A 17,890-nucleotide genomic window follows, 5' to 3' on the forward strand; every position below is an offset into this window, starting at 1 on the left:
CTGTACTACTCTCTTTTATAAAATAAATAGCGATATTTGAAATAAACACGTTTGTTTGTATCATATCTACTTTGACTTAATTCAATAGCTAGAATCATGATTTATGGTTATAAAAAGGAAACACAATGTAGTTTTTAACATTTTCTGTTCAAAGCATAACATTTAAAGAAAAGCAGTGCTTATTATTTGAAGCAACAAAACAAAATGTAGATACCATCCTGGTGAATAACAAATAGCACTTTTGTTAAAATGTATATTAACCCAACCCAAACAATTTGTATAATATGGATGTTATGCATATTATGTGCCGCCTTGCATTTTAATTGATACCATATAACAGTTTAATACTGATAAAACCAAACATGTCTATACTAAAAAAAAATGTTTGTTAAAATGCTTTTATAATTCTTCATAATGATTTTTTTTTAACATAATTGTTTTTCTACAGTGCCATTACTTAGTGTTCTGGCTGGAAGCTTCAGTGTTTTTGGCCACCAGAAAGAGCAGCAAACAGAGCTATCTGCTCTAAACAGAAGGCATACATCTTTGGGGCTTTGCGGTCTGATAATGTGTTTAGAATAAGTCTCAAATATATCCTTGTTGCATGGTTACAGCCATAAAAATGTAGTTCAAACCAAGTACAGTGTTCAAACAGCAGCATGGAACTACAGTACTAGAAATACAAATTGTTGCAAGTTTACAAACAGAGAATAAATGCCGGGATTCACTAAGAGCCAATGCATGACTTTTACAGGTGATATTGTAAAATACATTGTTTATGACCTTTTTATATATTAAAATTTCCTTTTTGTGGTTCACTTAGCTAAGTATTTATTGAGATGTCATACCACTTATGCTAATATAACTGAGTTCAATCCACTTTGTAAATCCCTGGCAGTGATACTTCCCACACATGGCACTTTTCTGAACCATTTGATGTAATTCACGTTTTTTATTAAAATCATTGCTGTTTTCTTCTGGTTAACCAACATGAAAGTAACAATGATCAAAAAAAAAATGTCATGTATTTCTGCTTTAAATATCTGAGTAAAGTGTTTACTCATATATAGCAGTACTGTATAACAAAATGGTTAATGCAATTAATTATCAATAATTAATATCAATATGCATACATGAGTGCTATGAAATTCTTTTACTGTTGATGCCATAAAAATAGATTTTTTTTTATTCTGCAGAAACAACTTTTATTTGCATTGATTGCAAAACTAGTTTGTACATTTGATCACTGAGATAACACATAACTGACACAGGATGGCAGACATTTGCCTCATACTATACCTATTTCATTTAAGTAAAACACACTTCCAATGTTAATTCTCTTTACACATTAAAAATTAAAATGTTTTCACATATGGATTCTAAAAGGTTGCAGTGCTTTTCTTTGCCTATCCTTTTAGCAAAAAATGAATGTTGATTTTTTTTTGTAATATCTTCATTCTGAGTTTATTGCTAACAGTACAGTAGTACTATTGTAAACACTTACACTATCATTATGAGACATTTCTTCTGGGCACGTGGCTGTAAATATGTACCCTGTAAAGTAGCTATAACCTTGACAAATACATTTTTTTTTTAGAAATGTGCACTCACTGCATGTTTTGATTTTTGTTCCAAAATGGTTTTGTGTTTTGTTTTTTAATTTGGTTTTGCCAAAACTCATCAAAAGATTTTGGTTTTGAAAAAATGTGAGCATACTGTATAGAACTCCATAGAATATTTCATTCTCTATGTCTACATATTATAAAATGTATCTTTTAAATTATATTTATTATATAAGCCAATAGATAATAACTTTAACACAGCTAGAAATTATTAACTGGAAGAGTGAACACAGTTCAGACTGGGTCCATAGTAGTAAAGCCATCTTGATTCAAGTGACATTGATGCAAATGCACCTTGCCCTGCGCTTTCAGAGGCCCCGCTCTCTTCCATGCTTAACTTCTGTAATCACAGTTTAAACGTTGTGGTGGTTAAATATATATACAGATGTAGCATCTTGCATGTATCAGCTGCTATAGAGCATGTGCTGATGCACAGTGTGCAAAGCATTGACAGTCCACGATGCAGTCCATAGCAGGCAGTAATGACCCACTGGATTTATCACAGAGGGGGTCCCTGCGTCTGAATGGGACTCATGCTGTGCGAATCCTAATGGGCTGCACCTGTCTGTAAAAGATCTGTAGTAAGAGTGATACAGAATCAGTATCTCTCCCTGCGAGCCTCTAACAAGTGATCGCGTGGATTTTATTTAATTTTAATAATATAGTATTGAAGCAGAGGGTCTCTGGAGCTGAACCGCATTCATTTCAGCCTTGGGGATCCCCTGCTTCCTGAGTTACAGGCCCCATTATGGGGTGCCAGTTTCTCTGCCATGTTTAAATTCTCCAGCGTCACGGCCCACATTAAAACAATGCAGGGAGATACTGGTACCCCATACTGGGTCCTGTAACTCAGGAAGCAGGGAGTCCCAGAGGCTGTAATTAATGTTGTTCAGCTCTGGAGACCCTCTGCTTCAGTACTGTGTTGTTAAAATAAAAGCAGCTTCATTACCTTAGCGGCTAGCTAGCGGCTTGTGTATTCTTCAGGCTTGTGTATTCTTTTTTCAGGTTGCCCAATGTCTGGAAATGTGCTTGTTTATGCCCCTTTCATGGTATAGATAAGTACATGGACAATCAATGCTTTTTTAAATTTAATTGTGATGTATTTTAATTTTGTAGATTTTTTATTAGGTTGCCTATTTATTGCCATTGTGGTAATGCCTGCCCATATTGTGGGCATTGTTTATCACTGAGACAATCAATTATTTTATTGTCAAATGTTTTTTTTATTTAAATGTATTATATTTTGTTTTTTGGTTCTTTTTACTTTTAAGGTTTCCCATTCATTGACATTGTGGCAATCCATGTCCATATTGTGGGCATGGTTTATCACTATGTGTGGCAGGAGGGGGTTAACTGTGATGAGGGAGGGGGGGCTGGCCCAGTAATAAAGGGGTTACACCCCCAGCTGGCCACCCCTGCCCTCGTGTGGGAAGCGAGGGGTTAACTGTAATAATGCTTATATGTGTTTTTATGCCCCTGCCTCAGTACAATATGTGTTTCCCTCTTTTGGTTGAATGTATTCCGCTGATAACATGTGTTTTTACCCTTACAGTGTGTACACATAGCATATACACTGGGATAAGGTCGGGAGGGAAAGGGTTAACTATGTTGGTATGTTTATGGCCCTTTGTTCCCCTTCCCATCTTTTTAACCCCCATTTGCAGCCCTGTCCCATAGGTCGCCATTGGAGCTCCATAAAAGTCTATGGAGATTTCAAGGTTTTGGGTCCTATATCAAGAAAAACCAGCAGATGGCGCCCGAGAGGATGAGCGGAGCTTCCCCATTGAAATGAATGGCATAATGCATTTCAATGGGAATACCTTGAGTCCGCTCTCTAAGAACTGAGTTGGATGCCTGCCAAACCGCAGTATCCGATAATAGGTACAATCTCCAAAAAAGAGCTTTGATCGCTAAAGGGCCGTGGGAACTCGGTCACGGCCAAGTTCAAACATATTAAAATCAAAACTGTGGTTCTGGGACAGCTAGCGGCCCAATTCTTTTTGCCCCCAGCTCATGGGAACCCCCTTACTCGACCCCAACTGAATCCGACGGGCAATGGCCACGAGAAAGGGTCGCGCCGCCACGAGGATCGTCGCCATTGACCACAATGGCGGAGAAAAGCTGCTAAGGTTTTAAAACGCAAAGTGTAAAAGTGTAAAAACCTGAAACCATTATCTCCGGTTCGGTAAGCACTAGAGGGCTGGGATTTGGCCACCATGCAGTCAAAGCTCCGGCATGATTGCATGGCAATTTCCAGCCCTCCGATCAACTGAACGGAGTATGGTTAACTGTTTAAATTGTGTTTCTGCCATTGACTCCAATGGCGGAAAAATGCAATCTGTGAAACATGTCGTTTTAAAATCCAAAATTGTATCTCCGGTTCGGTGGGTCGCAGCGAGCTGAAAATTGGCCACCATGGAGAGTCCCCTATGGCATGAGGGCATGGCAAGTTTTAGCCCGCTCGGCCCAACCGAACAGAATATTTTTATGTATATAAAATTTTGTAAGTTCACTATATTTTATGCCTATAGTAAAGCCCGTGAAAGTTACTGGCCCATAAGGTATGATAATGGTCAGGGGGCGACAGCGTGTCTACAGAAAGACCACTGATCAAAGGCTCATCCCCCCAGATTATGTATACAGGGTGGAGATAAAGCAGGACATGGCCTTTCACATGAAGTGCCATAATTCACACCTCTTCAGGATTCCCCGGCCCAGATCCCCATCTGGCAGACATGGAGACGCCAACTCTTTAGAGTGGGTTTAGGGAAATGGAACCCTAATTGAAGGATTATGCGCATGTGCCAGCTACCTGTGGGCAGGTACCAGATTGCTTCCCACGTTAGCTGGCAAAAGGTAATTGGACCCAGGTAATTGTCATCCAATACCCGAGTCCCAATGTTAGGGATAGAGCCCAAATCACATATAAACGACGATTGTAAGCTCTACTGCCCGTTGTTCTTCGTTATTCTACCTGGATGATACCTGATGCCTGATGAACTGCTAACCCAAATCCTGGTTATTTCATTATCCCTTCCCTAAGTAAGTGTATATATTCTGTTTGTTATTTGTCCAATATTGTGTGTCCACCTTTCTTTTAAGGAATACAATCTCTTTATTATATCAGTCGTATTCAATTCAACCCAGTTATTTGGTGTATATTATAAACCTGTAAACTACCATGAGATTAACCAGGCCAATAATAAAGGTATTATGCCCGGCTGGTTAACCCTAATCCCTGTTGGGACGGAAGAGGTTAAACTGTATTGTCCCCGTCATATCATGTTTTCCCCTACACTATCATTTTTGGTTTTATCAGATGTGTGTAACTGTTTTCAGGATCATTTGTATTCTGTGTAGTTTATTATTTGTGAGGTTATGGAATATTTTGAATATTATTTCTGTTATTACATTTTATATTTTATATCATTTATGTTGATCATTATGTTATATACTTTTGCACTATTTAAAGGATTATTGTGTGTGTACATGGTTTTTCTTATCATCACAAAGGCAGTAGTTGTATTGCTTATATTTTTGATTGCTCAATTGCCCTTGGGTGAAAAAAACGGGCTGGTGGGGGGTGGGTGTGAAAAACGGCCTATTGGGGGGGTGGGTGTGAAAAACGGGCTGGTGGGGGGGTGGACTGCTGACATGTGAGGGGGGGTGGGCTGCTGACATGTGAGGGGGGGATGGGCTGCTGACATGTGAGAGGGGGTGGGCTGCTGACATGTAAGGGGGTGTGGGCTGCTGACATGTTATATGGGGGTGAGCTGCTGACATGTAAGGGGGGGTGGGCTGCTGACATGTGAGGGGGGGGGGGCTGCTGACATGTGAGGGGGGGTTGGGCTGCTGACATGTGAGGGGGGGTTGGGCTGCTGACAAGTGAGGGGGGGTGGGCTGCTGACATGTGAGGGGGGTTGGGCTTCTGACATGTGAGGGGGGGCTGGGCTGCTGACATGTGAGGGGGGGTGGGCTGCTGACATGTGAGGGGGTGGGCTGCTGACATGTGATGGGGGGGCTGCTGACATGTGGGGGGGGGTGGGCTGCTGACATGTGAGGGGGGTGGGCTGCTGACATGTGAGGGGGGTGGGCTGCTGACATGTGAGGGGGTGGGCTGCTGACATGTGAGGGGGTGGGCTGCTGACATGTGAGGGGCAGGGGGGGAGAAAAATGTGAGGTGCAGGGGGGGAGAGAGTGATGTGCGGTGCAGGGGGGAGAGGGTGATGTGAGGTGTAGGGGGGGGAGAGAGTGATGTGAGTTGCAGGGGGAGGGTGAGAGTGATGTGATTTGCAGGGGGAGGGTGTGATGTGAGTTGCAGGGGGGGAAGAGAGTGTCATATTGAGGGGAGGGAGAACAAGTGTCATATTGAAGGGAGGGGGAGAGTGTCATATTGAGGGGAGGGGGAGAGAGTGTCATTAAGGGGAGGGGGAGAGAGTGTCATATTGAGGGAAGAGAGACATGGGGGGATGCTGACTTGTGGGGCGGGATGCTGACAAGGAATGGGCTGGGGGGATGTGGAGGGGGGTATTGTATGTTTGATGTGGAGGGGGTATTGTGTGGGTGAGGGGGAGAGATGGGGGTATGAGAGATAGATGGGGAGTATCGTAAAGATTGATAGTGAGGGGTTCTGGGGGAGATATGAGGATGATGATGATGAGAAGTGCTGGAGGAGAGGATGATGATGATGATAATGATTTAACCCGTGCGGCCCAAATTTTTTTTCCTTGGAGCAGTTCGGCCCTTCTCACTTTACGAGTTGGGCAGGCCTGCTTTAGATGCTAATGTTTTTAATTTAAAAGTCCATGTGGTTTCTAACTGGTTTATAGATAGAACTCTGTCAGCACCTCGATAACACTGCTTTGACAAGTCTATACCAAAAAACTTTATGCCGGCTAAGTCCTATTGTGATATAACCTAAAATGGTTTGAGACACTATTGGGGCTATGCATTAAGCTCCGTAAAGTGGCTTTAAGAGCGCAAAGTGATTTTAGAACGTGATATTGCGCTCAGCGCGATTCACAGAGCAGCGCTAACAAGCACTTTACGCTCTAAAACAGGCTTTTTTCCTAATTTTTTTTAAGTCCCACCAAACACGTACGCTGATTTCAGCCAGTCTGCGGGATTCTCTAAGCTACGCTAAGATATCGTTCTTTAAAAACGCACTTGAAAAAACATGCCAGCCCAAGGCAGGCGCATAAGGATCAGGACTTAGAAACATTTCTTTGTTAACATTTTTGCAGGCACACCATCCATACAACAGGCCAGCGGGTGTCACTGGGTAATCCCCGCGGGAGTCCGGGGGAGGCCGTGGGTGGCCGCGGGTGGCCGCAGGTGTCACCAGGAATGCGGTACCAATCTTGTGGCACCCTCCAAAAAATATATACATTTAAATGAATACAACCCCTTAACATATACACTAAAGTATTGTGCAAAATTAATATTATCCACATATGGATAATACTGCATTTGACCATTTTATATTCATTAAGCTGTATAAAAAAAATACATACATTTAGCACTCAGAGGGGTCCACGGGTTGTCCTCTCGCCTGTCTGGGGGTCCCCGGGTGTTGGCGAGAATATCTCTGTGTCCCCCTGAGCCGATTATCATTAATTGAATTAATGGAGAACACATTATTGTTTTTAAATGAATAACAATGTAATTACATCTATCTTCCTAACTTGATAGTGTACCAGCAAGCAGGGGGGATGTGGAGGGGGTTAATTTAAAGAGCAATACTCCCGTGATCAGAAAACAACCATCGTGTCAATAATCCAACCTTCTGCCTCAACTTTATACAAACAAACTAGTACCTCTTGTGATGTAACACCTTCATGACTCAACATGTTACATACAAATGTCATGATTGTGTCGTTATTTTCTAGCAATTACTCATATTGTGTCGCAGCATCGCTTTGACTGTGAATGGTGTATATTTGAAGATTACATCACATTTTATTATGTGTGTAACACATCTCAATTAAACTATAATGAATGTTTGAATGACTACAATTAATGACTACAATACACGTGTCATCATTTACAATCATGTTGCTTATTAAGCTGCCTATTTAAACGATACAAGGAGGCACTTACCTTCCAGTGTGCTATGGATGTGGAACCAGATTATGGTTTTCTGTTGTATTTTGCAAGGAGGAGGAGGGACATTATGTTGCAGTGGAGAGAGAATAGAGAGAGGAGAGAGAGGGAGATCCGTATTGTGAGGCACATAGCCCCCCGTAATTTTAGGGAAAGATGCTCCCTAGAGGGCTTGAGTGAGGCAGAGATTATCAGCCGCTATCGATTGAGCTCAGCGGCTATCTTGGAACTCTATGAAGTGTTAAGAGAAGATTTAGAGCCAACAACAGACAGGAGTCACGCAGTGCCTGGCCTTGTTATAATGCTGAGCTCATTACATTTCCTTGCTTCTGGCTCATTTCAGACAACAGTGGGCATAGTAGGTTGGGTCTCGCAGACAACATTCTCGCGGGCCTTTAGTCAGTTTTTATGTGCACTGACTCGACAGGCTAGTGATTATATACATTTTCCTAGCGAGCAGATAGAGTGGCAGGCACTGAAGACGGCATTTTATAATGTAGCTGGCCTACCCAATGTGATTGGTGCTATAGATTGCACACATGTTGCGTTGACTCCGCTACGTGAAGAGGAGAGGTATTTCCGTAACAGGAAACATTACCACTTGATCAATGTGCAGGTCGAGACCCAATCCCCCACCAACTTGGCGATTCAGCCAGTATCACAGATTGCTCTGATACCGTTTCCTTTGTTGTACTGTTACTATTACTACTGACTGTCACTAGTTATAGGGATTCCCAGTACCTGTTGAGAGCGAAGTATTACTACATACATAATTTTACTATCTGCAGGAGTAGGAGCAGATAAAACACACAAAATCCACGGGGAGCATGGGGAGGAAACAAAAATAAATTTAAGTGCAGCAAAAATGGCAATGTGGAAAAAAGCCTTCAATTGACTTGGCTCTAATGAATTGACTACTTACAAGATGTAAGAGTCAAATGGGCAGGGTTGACTCAAACAGTCAGAGGTAAGTGGATGGTGCAGTTGTCATCAGAGTGGATCAGGTCCTCAGGATCACGTACCCCAATGTTGAGAGAAAAACTGGCATAGCACAGATCACTCGAGAAAAAAAAGCTTTATAACAATAAAATATTATACTCACATTCTAACAATAAAAAACGGCCATATCACACTGCATTAGTGTAGGAAGACTTTAGCCAGCTGGCTCACCGTCCCGCAACGTTCCCCCACTCCTCCACCTCCTCTCTGTTTTTTTATCTCTCATAGAGATAAAGAGTATTTATCCAATAGAGATCATCAAGATAGAGAATTGAGAGAAAAAGAACAGAAGGAGAAAGAATATCAAAGAGAGAGAGAGGCAAAGAGAGAGAGAGAGTTAAGAAGAGAGAGAGAGGAAAGAAGAAGAGAGAGAGACAGATATCAGCATACAAGGCAACAAAAGACAAGTAGATCCCGTTCCCCTATTGGAGCCATGGGATCTGATGATTTGTTAGAGTTGGACAAGACTCTCAGTATATGTGAAACGGCAAATCCCTACACCCCACTTCTGGAGAAAAAGGAAGACAGTGTACAGCACAAAAAAGAAAAAAACAGAGAGGAAAACGAGGGAGAGGAAGGAAAAGGGAGAGAGTGAAAAAAGAGAATCCTAAAGATTATAAAAGTATTTTTAATTTAAATTCCACCATTTTGTCAACCCCACAATTGAATCTCATTTCGAAAGGATTATCCTTTGCTCCAACAATAGGGCCGAATAACTTTGAGCTATTTCTGGATGCTAACAAGTACCTAAGAAAACTCACTGTTAAAAGATTTTTTCTTAGCAAAAATGTACAATCAAGATTAATTAATCTTAATCCAATAGTTCAAAAAGAACCAGAAAAATTCAAACATACCACATTAAAGAATAAGTCCACCTTTTATCCGACATATTATAAGGGCAACCATTTGGAAGTCTTTTATGATTTAATTGTTAAGGACTTTGAAAATGTATCTAAAAACAATAAGTCTAAAATTAGAAATAATCTGACAAAAGAGGAAAAAAGAGCCTTAGAAGAAGTCACAGAAAATACAGACATAATTATAAAACAGGCTGATAAGGGACTGGGAGTAGTGATTATGAATAGAGAGGATTACCTAATAGAAACTAGTCGCCTTTTGGGGGATCCCCACATCTATGAAGTCTTAAAGAAAAATCCAACGAAAGCATTTAGTAATGATCTACAAACACTTCTAGATAAAGGGAAAGATATTTGTATTCTAACTGAGCAAGAATATAAATTTCTGATGAATAAAACACCACAAATACCAATATTCTATATTACCGAAGATCCTTAAGTGCCTAAAGAACCCCCCTGGTAGACCAATAATCTCCGGTATAAACTCCCTCACCTCCAATTTATCAGCATATATTGATCATTTTTTACAAGGATATGTAAAAACCTTGAAATCATATTTGAAGGATACAACCGAAATACTTCAAATTCTAGAAGCATTTGTCTGGAAGGAGGACTATATACTGGCAACCATAGATGTTTCTTCATTATACACCTCTATTGAGCATAATTTAGGATGTGAAGCTATCAAGTACTTTTTGGATAAAGACACGGTATTACATGAATTGCAGGCCAAATTCTTGTTGGAGAGCATAACTTTTATATTAGAAAAACATTTCTTTTTATTTGATAACATCTTTTATATTCAGAAATGTGGCACCGCCATGGGAACGAAGTTTGCCCCCAGTTATGCAAATCTCTTTATGGGATTCTGGGAGGACCATAACATCTGGTCCAATGGCATGCTGGGGGAGGGCGTTATCCTATGGCGTGCTACATTGATGATATTATTTTAATTTGGCAAGGTGATCAACAAGGTTTTGATCAGTTTATTTTAAATTTGAATGATAATGTGTTGAATCTAAATTTTACTTCTACAACCAGTAAGACTTCTATTGACTATTTAGACCTAGTCATATATATAGAGGAAGGCACTTTGAAAACTGAATCTCATTTTAAAAATGTTGACAGTAACAATTATATTCTGCGCTCCAGTTGTCATCACCATTTATGGATGGATAATGTACCTTACAATCAGTACAGAAGAATGCGCAGGAACTGTACAGACGACACTGTTTTTAATGAACTATGCAAAATACTGGAATCACGCTTTATACAAAAAAAGTACAAAAGAGATACACTAGATATAGCGTTTAATAAAGCTAAAATGTTACAAAGAAAAGAACTATAAGAACCTAAAAGTGGATTAAAAAATGCCACCAATAATTATGATACAGCATTTTTAACTACATACAACAAAGAAGCAAACAATATTAGCAAAATTATAAGAAAACATTGGCATGTTTTAAAAACGATCCAATTTTAAATAACGTACTTCCTGAACACCCTAAAATAATTTTAAAAAAAGCACAAAATATAAAAAATATTGTGGCTCCGAGCGCCCTCAAAAAATTAGAGACAAAAAATAAGGGATGGTTTAAAAATATAGAAGGTTTTTATGGCTGTTCATCGTGTAAGGCATGTGAACATAAACAATCAGATAAAAAAAGTTTCATATGCAATAACAGTAAAGAAATTTTTTAAGATTAAACAATATATAAACTGCTATACAGAATATGTTGTATATGTTTTGCAATGCCCATGTGGGCTACAATACAGTACGTGGGAAAAAACTACAAGAGCTATTCGAACACGTATTGTAGAACACCTTAGCATTATTAGACGCGGCATCCTCACACATAGTGTATCAAAACATTTAGCAAAATACCATAACTCAAATCCAAAAGATCTAAAATGTATTGCTATTGAGAATGTTTTACAGCACTGGAGAGGCCGCAGCAGGGATTTGGATCTGAGCAGACGAGAAATGTATTGGATCCACAAATTGAATACACTTATACCAAATGGACTCAATGCAGATTTCGAAATAGCCCCATTCCTTGTTTAATTTCTCTGTTTACCCATAGACCTGATGTGCCGTTCAATTTACGGATATGATATTACCTTCTGCACTTGCCTTTTTTAAAGATGTTTTTTAATGTTTCTATAATGGACATTAATATTTACTTATTGTTCATCACTGATTTTTTCTTTCTCTCCCCCATTTTTTCTTCCCTCTCTCGTTTTTTATGAGTTTTTTATGAGCTTTTCAATAATTGCCTTTTTAATATATTTGTCATTAATCATGCAACAATTTATGTTGCTCAAGCTTAATATTTTATGTTAGTCAAGCTTATTAAATTAAATCTATTATTGCATCGTTTTTTTGACCACAGAGTTATGTACCTATTTTAGGCGAACATGTGTGTAATATTTTATATGTGATTATTTATGGTATTTGTAATTGGTTACAATTAGTTACACTATAAATTTGTGTCCACCCACTTTCTCCTGAGGAAGCTGTCCAAGTACAGCGAAACATGTAGAGCCACTTGTCAGTCTGCTGCAGCTGCCCCTGAAGTGAAGACGCTTGAGTTGCTGTTGATCCCCTGCTACTCGTCCCTCTTAATCCCGAACGGACGTCGTCACTCGCATACCGGACGTGACGTCAGACGCCATCCACCGGCGGCAAGGCGGGAGCCATAGAAGGACGAAATTGCAAGCTTTTCCTTACGTGACCAGCACTCTACTGTCTCAAGATACCTTTACTGCTGCGGCAGACTTTATTCTTACTAATCACCGGCTTGTACCTGGCATGTTCCTGGAATGCCACACTGTTCACCCGGAGCATGCCGGGCTCCTTTTGCCTTCCCAGCCAGGCGCATGCCCGGCAGACGCGCGGTTGATGTGTTAATTGATAATGGTTCAGGATTTACTAGGCTGCAATACTTCGCGTGTCCGCCAGATGGCATAAATTCATGAATTGTAATGCAGTATATATATGTATATGTTTATATATATATATATATATATATATATATATATATATTTTTTTTTATATATATATAATGTATAACAACAACCCCTATAACCCCTAACATACAGTACTGTACACATACAATACTGTATATGCACATCAATGATACTGTAGGCAGGCGGGGGCGAGATGTGTTTGCAGCAGAGAGAGAACCGCTGCTCTCTCAGCGCAAACATCGGCACATTAAAAATTATTTAAAATACATTTTTATTCATAGTGTACATGTGCAGGGGGTCTCCGGAGCTGAACCACGTTGGTTTCAGGTCGGGGGACCCCCTACTCCCCGAGATACAGCCCCCTTTATGAGGTGCCGGTATCCCTCTGCATTTAAAGGTACCGATCACGTGACCGCGACATGTAAACAAAGCAGAGGGATACCGGCACCGCGTAAAGGGGCCTATATCTCGGGGAGCAGGGGGTCCCCGGACTTAAAACAAAAACGTTTCAGCTCCGGAGACCCTCTGCACATGTACAGTATAAATAAAACACATATATAAATAAACACTCGTTCCTTACCTTAGCGGCTATGTGCTATGGTAACGAAGCAGCATTTCTGTATTTTAATAATATTGTACAGTGAGCAGGGGGTTCCCTGAGCCAGAAATTAATGCTCAGGGGACCCCCCTGCTCCTGCACAATATTATTAAAAATACAGAAATGCTGCTTCATTACCATAGCTGATAGCCGCTAAGGCAATGAAGGGGTTAACCCACCGTGCCCGCTTTATTGTGGGTAGCGGGGGTGGGTGAAGGGGGTATTTGGCCCTTGGTGTGAGTTTAGGACTTGCGGGGGGGTTGCGGGTGCACTTAACCCCTTCACGGCCGTAGCAGTTAATACCGCTACGGTCATGAAGGGGTTAGCCCCTCCCGTTACCCCCGCAAGCCCTAAACAACCATCGTTGGGGCTAATACCCCCTTCACCCACTCCCGCTACCCACAATAAAAAAAACTCACACACAGCAGCCGCCCAAAAAATAAATAAATAAATCTAAATAAATAAATGAATATAAATAAATACATTTAAAATACATTTTTATTCATAGTGTAGATGTGCAGGGGGTCTCCGGAGCTGAACCGCGTTGGTTTCAGGTCCGGGGACCCCCTTCTCACCGAGATACAGCCCCCTTTATGAGGTGCCGGTATCCCTCTGCATTTAAAGGTCCCGATCACGTGACCGCGGCCTGTAAACCAAGCAGAGGGATACCGGCACCCCCTAAAGGGGCCTTTATCTCGGGGAGCAGGGGGTCCCCAGACCTAAAACCAAAGCGTTTCAGCTCCGGAGACCCTCTGCACATCTACACTATGAATAAAAATGTATTTTAAATGTATTTATTTCTATTCATTTATTTATTTATTTATTTAAATTTATTTATTAATTGTGCAGCTGCTGTGTGAATTTTTTTATTGTGGGTAGTGGGGGTGGGTGAAGGGGGTATTAGCCCCAAACGTGGTTGTTTAGGGCTTGCGGGGGGGTAGCGGGTGCACTTAACCCCTTCACGACCGTAGCGGTATTAACTGCTACGGTCGTGAAGGGGTTAAGTGCACCCGCAACCCCCCCCGCAAGTCCTAAACTCACACCAAGGGCCAAACACCCCCTTCACCCACCCCCGCTACCCACAATAAAAAAAATTCACGCACAGCAGCCCCACAATTAATAAATAAATCTAAATAAATAAATAAATAAATACATGAAGATAAATAAATATATATGTATATATATATATATATGATACGAACCAATCCAAAGACCAGTAAAGAGACAGCAGACCGCACAGGGTTAATCCAATAATATATATTCACAACATGAAATATACGTAAGCCAACGTTTCGGTCCCACAGAGAGACCTTCCTCAGGGCCGTGCGACCCGCACGGCCCTGAGGAAAGTCTCTCTGTGGGACCGAAACGTTGGCTTACATGTATTTCATGTTGTGAATATATATTATTGGATTAACCCTGTGCGGTCTGCTGTCTCTTTACTGGTCTTTGGATTGGTTCGTATCATACTTACTTTCTATGGGACTAGCATCTGCTATTACAACATTTTCAACTACAGTGTGCTGACTGAATTTCATGTGTATATATATATATATATATATATATATATATATATATATATACTGCACCGACACACTTTATTCGAGCAAATACCCAGTATGTACCTGGCAGATACCTGGAATGCGCCGCTCCTCACCTCTGACAAGCCCCGTTGCGTTTGCCTTCCCAGCCTGGGTTCATGCCTGGCTGACGGGCGGCTGATCAGTTAAATGATAATGATTAGGATTTAATAGGCTGCAATGCTTCGCGTGTCTACCAGATGGCATAAATTCATGAATTGTAATGCAGTATATATATATATATACTGTGCAGTATTGCAGCTAGCGGGAATAAAATGCTTTAATCCCTGCCTGGAAAATACCTCAATGCACTCGGGCAGAAAACAGTCACAAACCTCAATACACCCGGGTATACCCGAATTCGTGGGACTAGCCGAGCTCGAATAAAGTGTGTCGCCAGTGTAAAATCAAAAAATAAATAGATGATACCGTTCTGTGGCTAACGAAATGCTTTTATTTGTGCGAGCTTTCGAGATACACTGATCTCTTCTTCCGGCGATGTGCCGGAAGAAGAGATCAGTGTATCTCGAAAGCTCGCACAAATAAAAGCATTTCGTTAGCCACAGAACGGTATCATCTATTTATTTTTTGATTATTGAAGCTCGGCTAACACGGTACTGATACCTCTACATGTATATATATATATATATATATATATATATATATATATATATATATATATATATATATATATATATATATATATATATATATATATATATATATATATATATATATATATACTGTATATATACAGTATATATATAATAACAATCCCTATACATATACAGTATATACTGTATACACAGTATATACACACATGATGAACCAATATACAAATAAATGTAGAAGGGTTATCAAAACCATACTGTCCTACAAATAACACTTCTCCATACAGACACACTACATTACAATGAATTTCCTTTAATAAACCTAACTGATCTTACAACCAAAATCTCAAATCACAAAGAAAAACCTCACATTCCAATCCATACATTGCATTTACATTGTATTTATGATGCATAAAATCTATGCACCATATACATTCTGCAAATGAATGTGAACAATATCATTGCAAGCAAAATACAGATAACTCCAAACAAGTCAACTATTTTAACCAATCAAGTAAACAAAAATCAATATATACTGTAAGTACCAACCAGAAAACACAATTTAAAACCAAAGCTAACCCTTACAATACCAAGGATTACATCTATCTAATTGTAAAAAAACATTATACATTATACACACATTGAAGCATTGCAATAAACAACATACAGTACAGTACATCCCCTGTATCTCCCTGCCTTGAGTGTAATCTGTGTAAAGCCCCCTCCCCCTAATGTTTCTGTTAAATCTCTCTGCCTTCAGTGTAATCTGTTTAAAGCCCCCTCCCCCTAATGTTTCTGTTAAATCTCTCTGCCTTCAGTGTAATCTGTTTAAAGCCCCCTACCCCTAATGTTTCTGTTAAGTCTCCTTGCCTTCAGTGTAATCTGTTTAAAGCCCCCTCCCCCTAATGTTTCTGTTAAATCTCTCTGCCTTCAGTGTAATCTGTTTAAAGCCCCCTCCCCCCTAATGTTTCTGTTAAATCTCTCTGCCTGTGTTGCTGTGAGTGCAGTGTATGTAAATGTGGGGAGGGGGAGTGGGTATGAGTATTGCCAGGGAGTGGGTTATATGCCATGTGACAGAGGCTTGGGGGGAAAAAGGATGTGACGTACTACAGCCAATCAGAGTAAAGATTGAGTTCCCACGCTCTGATTGGCTCTAGTACCATGTGACAAGCTTTCAATGATGTCACATCCTTTTTCCCCCCAAGCCTCTGTCACATGGTATACTAGAGCCAATCAGAGTAGGGATGGAGTTCCCACGCTCTGAATTTCATGTGTATATATATATATATATATATATATATATATATATATATATATACTGCACCGACACACTTTATTCGAGCAAATACCCAGTATGTACCTGGCAGATACCTGGAATGCGCCGCTCCTCACCTCTGACAAGCCCGTTGCGTTTGCCTTCCCAGCCTGGGTTCATGCCTGGCTGACGGGCGGCTGATCTGTTAAATGATAATGATTAGGATTTAATAGGCTGCAATGCTTCGCGTGTCTACCAGATGGCATAAATTCATGAATTGTAATGCAGTATATATATATATATACTGTGCAGTATTGCAGCCAGCGGGAATAAAATGCTTCAATCCCTGCCTGGAAAATACCTCAATGCACTCGGGCAGAAAACAGTCACAAACCTCAATATACCCGAATTCGTGGGACTAGCCGAGCTCGAATAAAGTGTGTCGCCAGTGTAGTGTGTCTGTATGGAGAAGTGTTATTTGTAGGACAGTATGGTTTTGATAACCCTTCTACATTTATTTGTATATTGGTTCATCATGTGTGTATATACTGTATCTCTCTCTCTCTCTCTCTCTCTCTCTCTCTCTCTCTCTCTCTCTCTCTCTCTCTCTCTCTCTCACTCTCTCTCTCTCTGTATATATATATCTTATACTATATTAGTGAAAGCACTGTATGTTTGCCTGCCTGCCTGGATGTCCGGTGTCCCTAGGGGAAATCTCATTGGTCCCTTGGCCCGCCCCCACACACCTCTCATTGGCCTGAGGCGGAGTGACGGGCCAAAGGACACACAGGGACACACACACACACACAGGGAACACAGGGACACACACACACACAGGGAACACAGGGACACACACACACAGGGGGGGATACACACACACAGACACACACACACACACACACACACACAACACACACAGGGACACACACACACAGGGACACACACACACACACACACAGTGACACACACACACACACACACACACTGTTACATACATTAGCGGGGCTCACAGTGTTAGCAGCACCCGCGCGCACCTCCTCCTCTCCCCGTGTCTCCCGCGCTTTCACCCCGACCCCCCCCTCCCCCGGCGCCGCTACAGTCAGCGGGACACACACACACTATTATTACCCCTTCAGCGCCCCCCCCACCCCCCACCCCCCACCCAGTGTCAGCGGCCGTGCGAGACCCCCCCTCTATATCTCCCACCTCTCCCCCCCCACACATATACATGCCCCCCCCTCCCCGGCGCTACAACTCACCCCTCCCCGGCGGGGGAACAGCCAGTGGCCAGGCAGG

Source organism: Ascaphus truei, chromosome 1 (genome assembly GCF_040206685.1).
Source record: "Ascaphus truei isolate aAscTru1 chromosome 1, aAscTru1.hap1, whole genome shotgun sequence".
In the NCBI taxonomy this organism is placed as follows: Eukaryota; Metazoa; Chordata; class Amphibia; order Anura; family Ascaphidae; genus Ascaphus; species Ascaphus truei.